The following is an 11,347-nucleotide window of genomic DNA, read 5'->3' as shown; positions in this document are numbered from 1 at the left end:
CATGCAGTGCTGTCACAGTACTTCTAGGTACAAATAATAGAGATTTGGGTCATTCCTCCAGCTTCAGGTGATGCTGATTTCTGCAGTCCCTGCCTGCCCAGTAATCCCAGGAGTGGCTGAGGGAAGTGATGATATGGAACATACATTTACATTCCAATGTCACAGCTACGTATAGGGGGAGTTCCTCGGGAATTTAGAAAAGGTACATAAAGTGGTAGTGTTTAAAAATGAAGGTCTTGAAAGTTTCTTCTTAAAAAATAGCAAGTTCTAAACTTCATAGTTGCAAAGATAGGTTTGAAAGTATTTGGGCAACCTCTGCTAAAATTTCAGAAGCAGGGAGGGCTTAGGGCTTGTGTGTGTGTGTGTGTGTTGTTGTGGTTGTTTTTGCACAGACAGCACTCAGCCCTGTCTCAGGGAATAAAAAAAACCTTGTCTGTTTTGTTGGGATTAAATCTCACATAGTCCCTAGGGCGTAAGCACTAGAGAAACTAAGTGGGACAAGATCTTAGCAAGCAAGGACATAGATGCTTGACAGGAAGGGAGCATGCATGTAGCAGGCATTGGACCAGGAAAAAAGGAATCTAAGGGAAGAACAGATTGAGGAAGCTTGAGGAGAAGAGTAGCAAAGGAGACAAGGACTTGTGGGGCAGAAAGTGACTCTGTGGGAAAATCTCAGAGTGCCGAAGAATATGGCAAACGTATGTTGATGATGGGACTGAGGGGGCATGAAAGCTGAGGAAGCTAAAAGCAGGGTTCTAAATAAACAATGGCTGATAGCAGCATGAAAAAATAAAACAGAAGCAAGGCATCAGTGAAATTGGAGCATGACTTCTGACTGAGCATAAGGATTGAAGCTGATGTTGAGTTTTTGAGACTGAGAGGGCCAAGGAGGCCTAGAGATGCCAATTCTAGAATGTTCCTTAAATAATTGCTCAAAGGGGAGCAAGCTGTGACTTCTATCATAACTGCAGCACGGTGACCTGACAAACCTTAGGAGACACAAAAGGTCATGGTCAAGAGTTCTTGTGGTAAGGGCTGATTCTAATTTTTCTTCGTTTCTTTGAAGCTCATCAGTGAACATGTGGTTCCAATTTTTTAAAAATCAAGGGAAAAGGTGGAGAATATCCTAATCAAGATCAGCGTATCCAGCTAGGTCATTCTTTTTGTTTATTTTATTTCTGCATTCTAGGAGAAAACTGGCTAACTTATCTTCCTTTGTTTTTGTTTTAAGTTATTGACTGTACCGTCTGTTGGTGTCTGGAAAGCTAGAACTCATGTCCCCAGAGCATTTGCATTATGCAGTCTAGGTGATGGGTCTCAGCTTCCAAAACATTAATGGCCTAAACCTGTGCTTTAGAAACCGGCAAGGAAAGGGCAGAGTTCCCCTGTGGAGTTGCTCTATTAGCTTCTGTGAATAGGTCCTAGTATATAATCTTGAAACTTCATCCTGCCTAATAAGTGTTCTTTGCATTATGTCTAGGATGCAGCGGCAGCCAGATTAGGAAGAAAACTAAGACATATTCCTCACAGGAACCCCAAGAGACAGTCACCAGCTGCTTTTCTAATCAAAGCTGATGTGGCATGTAGTCTAAATTCAGCTCAGGTATCTGTTAACGAACCACCTCTACTGCATTTCTATAAACCAGCTTCTATTTTCTGCCTGTTGCAACCTCTAAGCTCCTCTGGCCTGCATGCTCTCAGATGTCATCATTTCCTATTATATCTATTGTAAACAACCAATTAGAAGATCACAGACTTGTTCTCAAGATCAAAGATCAAAGCTAAAAAAATGTTCTTATGCTTTGCTTGTGTATTCCTGCAGGGCAGGGGGTTTGACTTGAGGGCCCTTGTTGGTCTCTTCCAACTCTATGATTCTAATAAGAGTATGATAAGAGTGCTCAAGATGGTACAAGCTGCACTCAACCACTATGTTTGTCTGGCTTTCTCCCACCCTTTCCTCAAGATGCTCAGAGCAGTGTGCAAGACTCTTTCCAACCCTATTTTATTTTCATAGCAATCCTGTGAGGCACATTTGCCAGGGCTCCCACCCCATGCCCTTCTGCTCCCACTGCAGCTCAGAGGAGCTGACTGTAGTGATGCCATTTTCCAGGTGAGACCTGGGGACCCCCTGGAATTACAGCTCATCCCCAAACTACAGAGATCAGTTCCCCTAGAGAAAATGGATGCTTTGGAGGGCAGAGTCTGTAATACTGTAACCCGCCCCCCCCCCCCCGGCCCCCGAGGTCCCTGTCCTCCCTAGGCTCTATCCCCTCAAACTCCAGGAGTTTCCCAACCTGACTCTAGCAACCCTACCCCCTTGCTGGAGGGACCTGGCAATCCTTGCTAAATATCATAAGTTCAGCATGATGCCATCATTGCAACATCATTTCCAGCATGAACATGAAAGTGATGCCCCTGCCTCAGAGCAATGCTGTAGGATTCACCCAAAACTCTACGGGAAGAAGAGCATTTCAGGCAAATTCTAATGCACTGAACCAATGCAGTGACATCACGTCCAGGTTTGCACTGGAAGGGATGTTGCAGCATTGGCATGATGACTTCATCATGACTGTCTCATCCACCTGCTGTCTCCTGGGCTGAGCTGGCCAGCCTACTGTAAGGTAGGCAAGAAAAAAAAAGGATGACCTTTACTGCAAGCACTACACTGAAGATTATATCTGGACAGATAAGATGTAGGCTGGTTGATGCATGGGAAGGTGATAAGAAAACAGGGAAACTTAATGATATGGGGGCTATTAGGAGAACTGAAACAGTGTGGGTAGGGAATGCAAGAGCAAACAAGGTGCTCCCTGCAAAAACTTTCCGCTTCCACACTGTGCTAATTGACTCAACTTGGGCACCATGTTTTCCTGGGGAAATGTTAAGAAAGGAGAGAAAGACAGCAGGGCAGATAAAGGTAAGTTGGCTGATGGGTGGGAAAGAAAGAAAGAAGGAAGAAAGAAAGAAAGAAAGAAAGAAAGAAAGAAAGAAAGAAAGAAAGAAAGAAAGAAAGAAAGAAAGAAAGAAAGAAGCAGGAAGAGTTCTCTGAAGTCTCCCCTCCGCACATGCAGAATAATGCACTTTCAATCCACTTTCACAATTGTTTGTAAGTGGATTTTGCTATTCTGCACAGGTGCAAAATGCATTGAAAGTGGATTGAAAGTGCATTATTCTGCATGTGCGGAAGGGGCCTCAGGTTTAATTTTTTTAAGACACTTCCATTGTGGAGATCTGCCACTCCCCTTATATCTCTACAATTGAGAGCGCCACAAATATAGTGTGAGTTTGTTTTATTTTGTATTCAGTGAAAGCAGGGAATTCAGAGAACCTGGTACAGGGATTGGCATACTGGTATACTGATAAAAAGATATTTTAGTGCCAGTTTTTTAAATTAAAAGGCCTCCCCCAAGGGAGGGGGAAGAAACAGCCTCTGCTGGGACAGTGTAAAAATCTTTGCCACCCACACAGCCGCCATCCAAGGCTTTTCTGAGATCTTTCCCAAAAGTTCGTAGCCAACCAGTTCAAGAAATGGAGAAAATCTGGAGAAACTCCAGGAGATGCACAAACACACCATGGTGTTAGAGGGAATCTGCTTCCTAGGGTTGCCATGCCAACTCCAGGCTGGGAAATTCCAGGAAATTTGGGGATTGGAGCCTTGGGAGGCCAGGGTTTAAGGAGGGACCTCAGTGAGACATTAATGTCATAGAGCCTTTCGGGGATAGGGCGGTATATTAAATCAAATAATTAATAATTAATAAATAATAAATAGAGTGTACCCTCCAAACTGGTGATTTTCTCCAGGAGGACTGATCTCTGTAGTCTGGACATCAGTTGGAATTCCAGGAGATCTCCTGCCCCCACTTGGAGGCTGACCACTCTGTTCCCAACAGCACTTATACCAGGACAAATAACCCATGCCAAAGGGGCCCTTAATGGTAGATAATATGGTGCTTGATAGACCACTGAACTGCAGTGCAACTGCACTGATACAGTCCCCCAGACACCTTATGCGGGGTTAGGTTGTTTGCATTCTAACTAACTTGAATTATATAAAAACCAAATGTAAGCTGGAGAGAATAAATGTCTTAATAATGTAGAAGCTATAGATAGATGGATATGTGCTGAGAAAAAAAGGTCCCAAAATGCTCATAGTATTAACATTATGTGGTACAGGAGAGGAAGACTGTTTTTATAAATCAACTGTACTTTTATGGTCTTAAACCTGCTTTTGTCTTGTGTTTTGTGGGATCCATGCCCTCCTGCAGTCCAGAGCTATTATTAAATCATTCTGTTGCATGCACACATGTGCTATGTACTATGCAAGAAACTGAAGCCGAAGAAAGTAAGAGGAAAGCACTGAAGGGAATATATACTATATATATACTATATACTAATATATACTATACTAATATATACTAATACTATACTAATATATATTATACAAATATATACTATATACTAATGTACTTTCAGGGAGGTTTATAAAATCATTTCAGTCCCTAGGCTTGGAATAATTGTAAAATGCTAATACGTTTGTTCCAGTGGAGCAAATGGTGATGGCGAACGGCACTTTTGGACAATAAGAGACCCAGTTGAACACTTGCAGGGAAAGCCTTAGCAACAAGTGCAGAAAGTTATCTGGATTTTTGACCTCTTGGATTTATGCAGCATTATGACCTGAGACTTAGAATTGCCTTGCCTTGATGTGAGACATCACTTGTAGACTGCAGCACTGGAATCATAAAGGCAGAGTCGCATGAAAGCATGGCATTGCTGGGGGGCCCGCACTAAGAGCTATTTTGCAATCCAAAGAACACTTCCCTGGGAGCAAGCCCAATGAATACAATGGTAGTCACTTCTGCTTAAGATTGTTCCTATAGTCTGTTAGAAGGAGGCATGATTTTTGCAGCCCAAATAATGCACTTTGCAGCTGGCACAGAGAAAGTAGCAACTGGGCATCATGCTTATAGATATCACACTCATGCTTTCCTAGGCCTGCTACGGCTGCCACAGAAATAAATGCCAGCTATTTTGAACTGAGGCAAGGTGAAGAAGAAGAAAAGTTCAGATTTATAGCCCACCTTGCTCTCCTGTAAGGAGACTGAAGGCAGTTTACAAACTCCTTTCCCTTCCCCTCCCCACAAGAAATACCTTGTGAGATAGGTGGGGCTGACAGAATTCTGAGAAAACTGTGACTAGCCCAAGGTCATCCATCAGGAATGTAGGAGGGAAGAAACAAATCCAGTTTGCCAGATAAGAGTCTGCTGCTCATGTGAAGGAGTGAGGAATCAAACTCAGTTCTCCAGATTAGAGTTCACCTGCTGTTAACCCCTACACCACACTGGCTCTCTCAAGTTGGATATAAATGAGATGAGTATATAACAACTGATGAATTTTGTCTGCCCTAATGTTGGTCACCAGATGGCCTGATGGTTCTCCATTTTGGTTATAGTGGCACAGTTCATTGAAGCTATCACAGGAAACACTGGAGTTCCTTGCTGTTGAGTGCAACATAGCATAGGACAACAGGTTTTGCTGTAAGTGAGCCTCCAATGTATTTAGAATAATAGCCATTTATGTTCAGAATGGGTTGGCTGGAAATAGGAGGCAATGATTCTGCCTTGGCAGTATCAGCGGATCAGGCTGTCCATATGAGAATCTATTTTCTGTATGCAGTGATTATGCCCAAAAGAGTAATCAGCATTGTTTGTGCAAATGGAAATTCAGATTCAAATAGCTTAGCTGTTGCTGCAGTTTGAACATGTGCAAACTCTCTGTAACTCTCTGTAATGGCTGATGACCGATGGTACGTGCATCTTCTTCTCAGATCCAGTTGTTCTTAGACTGGCTCAAATTACTGCCATATTGAAAAAAGCATAACTGTTGATTTTTGGCCCCACTCTTTTAAAAAGCCAACAACTTTTTCGTTTTTAAAATTTTTGTTTCATTTTTAGTCACTGAATCTGTATTTACATTCATTATTTTATTTTAAAATATTTGAACCCTGCTTATTCTATGTATTGATCACTGTGCCTTACAAAATAAAACATACCCAAAATAATACATTTCTAGAACAGCAACAGGAAGTAAATGTTCTTTACTAAAAGCACAGGAAATTACAGAGCCCTGTGCCTTGTATCTGTGGGTACCTGACTTCAGTGTATCTAATGAGTTTCACTGATAAAAGATTATATAGATATCCTACTACAGTAGCATAAATGAATGGCAAGTACAATACAAGGATGAATCTTAGCTGTTCCTCAGATGGTATGTGCATGAAAAATCCAGTTACTAGAAAGTCAGTTCCCCACATTTCATCCCAACCTCCTGCCAAACTGTCACATTTTAGCATGATAAACAAAAGAATTTAGGATGGTCTATGGATTTAAGAGTCCCTTGGTACAGAGTGATAAGCTGCAATACTGCAATTAAAACTCTGCTCACAACCTGAAAACTTGGCTCAAGACCTGAGTTCAATCCCGACAGAAGTTAGTTTCAGGTAGCCAGGTCAAGGTTGACTCAGCCTTCCATTCTTCCAATCAGTAAAATGAGTCTCCAGCTTGCTGGTGGAAAAGTGTCAATAACTGGGAAGGGCAACAGCAAACCACCCCATAAAAATAACTTGCCTAGTAAAAGTTGTAATATGATGTCATCCCATGGGTCAGTAATGACCTGTGCTTGCACATCAGACTACTTTCATCTTTACATAGTTAGGACCAATCTTGGTTTAATGCTTCAAGCTACCGGGGTAGAGGGTTGATTTGCCTCTACCCTTTGCTACCCACGAATGCCCTTTTTTTACTTCCTCCCATATTAGTGGATGTATATTATTCAGTCCTGAAGTGGTGCAGTGGAGGGAATGTAATGATAACCTAGGACAAAGTTCTGATGAAGATCTCCCCTCCCCCATACAGTAGGGTCCCCAAAGTGGTGCACGTGAGCACCATGGCACCTGCCAATACCTTTTCTGGCACCTGCCAAGTATTTTTAGAAAAGTGGGTGGGGCCATATAGGGTTTTGCCCAGCAAGGCTTCTGATTGTCTACTGGGAATTTGATTGGCTGTGCATATTTTTTTTTTAATGTTGCTTTGGCAACAGACTGTCTTCTATATCTGAACCCTGAGATACGATCAAACTGACAAACTGAATGCCCATTCTTCTTTCCTTGCAGCTGGGAAGGTTAGAAAATTGCTCAAAGAGATGAAATCCACAGGATTTTTACAAAAGAAAACCAAATTTCACAATTTATACTGCAGCAGTCACTTGTGGATATTTTTAGATCTGTTGAGAACACCTCAGCTGTTAGTAGTTCTCAGTGCAGAGGGCGAAAAAATCAAGAAATGCCCCCATCAGGATTGCATTAACTATGAGCACATGAAAGTGCCAGCAGGTTAAAAAGGTTCACGAGAAAGAATTTGGGTCAACACTATTCTTAGCTGTAAGCCCTTTGCTTCATATCTTCTTCCCCCCAGGACTGCCTGCTGTGTTGATGCTTCTGAATGAGAGGAAGCAAGTTAGTGGGGCAACTTCAGGGAAAAACAGACTTTCTATTAGCTACCAGTACTTCTGTTGTTATGGGTAACTGCATATTGTATGCATGTAGGTTTGGGGTGGCACACATTCATTTTAGATTCCCTTTTGTTGCATGTTCTTTTTGTTTTTGTTCTACTGTGTTTAATGTGACCAGAGATCCAGGTGTTCTATATTTTTGCACCACCTGGTCATGGTGATAGGAGCACAGAACACCGAAGTGGATATTCTTTTCTGCTTTCACCATAATCACATTACTCTATGGTTGTTTTCTGCTCTCTTACACTAAGCACTACTGTGGAGTGTTATATGCACATCTACCACACATCATGGGGCTTTGTAGGTTTAGGATAGGGTGGTTCATTGGCTCTGATCCCAACAAACATCCACGCACACCAGAGGGACGGTCTGTGTGGTGATTTCTTTCTCCTGTAGCAGCCCTCCAGCTCCTCCTCATGCAATCATTGGGGATCCCCCAGCCCCCGGAGCTGTCTTTCAGGGAACATTTCAGGAGGAGGCAAGAAAGGTATGTTTTGAGGGCAGAACTGCTACTCCCTGTGGTAAATATTAACCATAGTGGTCAATGTGATGGACTGCACAGAAAAATAGAGGTTTAAAAGTGCAAGTCAGGGGAACAAGGTGCTATCACAGCAAAGTGGGGTAAAACTTCCTAGGAAAGGGAGAGGGCCATGATTGGGAAAGCTGACCTGTGCTCTGATTGGTGGAGCAACCAGCTGACTCAGAGAGGGAGGAAGTATCACTCTGAGAGGAAAAGAATTGTAAGCTTTGGATTTAGATTCCTGGAAGTTAACAGAAAATACACAGACAGGAGAACTGGGAGTTTTATTTAGAGGTCAAAGTGAAGGTGGAATAGTAGTGAGACTTTCCACAAGTGACCATAAACAAAAGGAATGAGAATGTGTCTTCTGGGTGAAGAAGTGTTCCTGAACCAGTTAGTATGGGAATTATACACACAGGCGGATTACCAGTCTGGCGAATTAGTGTTCTGCTAAAGTTACCTCGGGAAGGAGACTTATGTGTCAAGGTTGTATATGTGGCATCAGAACCCAAAGTTAATGTGAATCCCTTAGCCAAAATATCTAGTTGAACCAGTAAAAAACCCCTTATAACATCTAAGCAACTGAAGAAACTTATAAAGCTTTTTTTTTTTTTTTTTTTTTAAATATTTTTATTGATATTTCGGAATTATTACAGATTTATATTGTATACTTTATATACATCCTCCATATCATTTTTCCCCCTTTCTCCCCCCACCCTCCTTCTTCTTCTCTTCTTTAGATGCGCAGCAGCAGGTCCATTCTTTTCAATCTTCTTGTCCATTTTTCTTCTGTAATTCCAATTTCGTTTAGCCAGTCTTTGAATTCCATCCAAATCTCCTTCATATCCTTTTGCTTTTCTTGCCATATTTGATTTCTTGACATTGTGTCTAAAAATTCTAATTGTATTTGTTCTATATATATTCCAAACCATTTCTGCATTGTTGTCCAGATTTTTTTGTCCTTCCACCCCAATAAGCACAATACTGTATTGGACCGCTTCTAATCATGAATTTGAAAAGTTTTCTTTTTCTTTGTTCTATTATAGTATAATCCACTATACCTATAAATAAAAAATCTATATTTTATCTTTATTTTTAATTCCTATATATTTTTTTTTCATGTATTTCATCACATTTTCCACACATATTTTTTTTGCATTTCTTATACATTCTAGCTTGACATATGGGTATATATTGCATTTTTTTCTCCACAATGCCAACATTTCGGACTGAGCCCACTTCTATCATATATGCTAAACTGTTTCTGGTGTTCTATACCATTTTAATATTAATTTCTTCTCTAGTTCTGTATATTTATCTATTTTTATTTTATTCATATTATCTATAACCTTTTTAATAAGGTCTATGTCTCTTTTCACTCCATCTTGTTGCTATTTTTCCATTATGATTCTTATTTCATGAATTCTTTTGATCTTCTATCATGTTTTTTTTGTATATAACTCCTAATATTTGTCCTTTTCTTTTTCTCATATATTTTTATACAACTTTTCATTATACACTCTTCCTCCCTCCTGGAGGCTTTTTATCTTTTCCCAGATTCCTCTTAATAGTAACCAGTTTTCTTTTACCTCCTTTCTCTATAAAATTTGGAAACGGTATTAATTCTCCTCTTTCATTGTACAATTGTGCTACTTTTGTATATTCCCTTGTCTGTGTAGGGGATCTTTATTGTTTGTGCTCCTTCCTGTCCAACCATGTACCAAGAAAGTGGTGTCAAAGAATCTAACAATAGCCCCCACAATCCATTTTCCCTTCCATTTCTCCCAGATTTCCATTAACACCTTTCTAGGGCTCTTTTAATTTTTTGTCTCTTTTCTATTTTTTGAACAACTTGAATATATTCCAAAGCTACCCTTGTTCAAGTTTATTTTATATTTTCGAACTTCATCCATCTGTCTCTTTTATCTATTTGAATTCCCATCAAACTTTTTATTTGAAATGCCTCGTAATATTCCTGTAATCTTTGGGAGCCCCCCAGCTCCATTAGTTTTTTTTTTAGACATATAGACTATTTTATCTTATCACCTTTGGTTTCTTTTGATTAAATGCCCATAGTTTAATTTTTTCTTTTATCCCATTCTCTTCAAATTGTTTTTTTCTAATCCTTAAACGGCAAAGCAATGTAAATAGATAGAAGAGTTTTGGCATTATAATACTATTTTAATGCTACTATTCTTTTAGAAATAGATAGATTCTCCCCTACACCTCCTTTAATTGCTCTGCTATTTTTTTTCCATATTACTTCGTAATTATATTTAAACATCTTTTCCTTTCTATTTGTTAATGTTATACCTAAATATTTAAATTTCTTCTTCACCACATTTCTTTCTCCTAGTAGTTTTTTTTCTATATTTCTCTATTCCCAGGATTTCAGATTTCTCCATATTAACCACCAAACCAGAATGCTTTTGAAAGTCTTCTAATATTATTTTTAATTCTTTTAAAGTTTCTACAGGGTTAGTTGTTATTAGTAATAAATCCTCCGTAAATAAGTTTAATCTTATTTCTTCTTTTATTACCTTTATAGCCTTTGATCCTACCATTATTTCTAATTCTATCCTGCCTAAGTATTCCATTGCTACTACAAATAATGATGGAGAAAGTGGACATCCTTGTTTCCCACCCCTCTCTTTTCTATCCCACTTTCTTCCACCCATCCATTATTTATCATAATCTTTGCTTTTATTGTTTTTATATAATTCTTTTTAATATCATTATTAATCCCTTTCCAAACTTTGCCTGTTCCATTATTTGGAATAAATATATGGCTAACTGTGTCAAATGCTTTATAGACATCTAATTTTATCATGGCATATTTTTTATCCTTACCATGTTCCATCACATCTAATACATTTCTTATGGGATAAGCTAACATCTCTATCCTTCTCAATGTAATCCATATTGATCTTGACCACTTATTTTTGGTAATATTGCCTTTATTCTGTTCCTCGACAATATTTTAGTAAATATTTTATAATCCTGGTTTAATAAACTTATAGGTCTGTATGATTCAAACTTGTTCTGGGATTGCGCCCTGGTTTTAAATATAGTGATTATTTCTGTTTCTCTCCATGTTTCTGGTATTTTCTGTCCCTTTAATATCTTATTATATAACCTTTGTAATCTTAGGTATTAATATTTCTGCCATTTCTTTGTAATACTCTTGGTTGTAAATCCATCTAAACCAGGAGACTTGTTGGTCTTTAATTCTTTTATTACTAAGCCTATTTCTTCTTG

The sequence above is a fragment of the Sphaerodactylus townsendi genome, linkage group LG03 (genome assembly GCF_021028975.2).
Source record: "Sphaerodactylus townsendi isolate TG3544 linkage group LG03, MPM_Stown_v2.3, whole genome shotgun sequence".
Classification (NCBI taxonomy): domain Eukaryota; kingdom Metazoa; phylum Chordata; class Lepidosauria; order Squamata; family Sphaerodactylidae; genus Sphaerodactylus; species Sphaerodactylus townsendi.
This window is presented reverse-complemented; position numbering follows the sequence as displayed.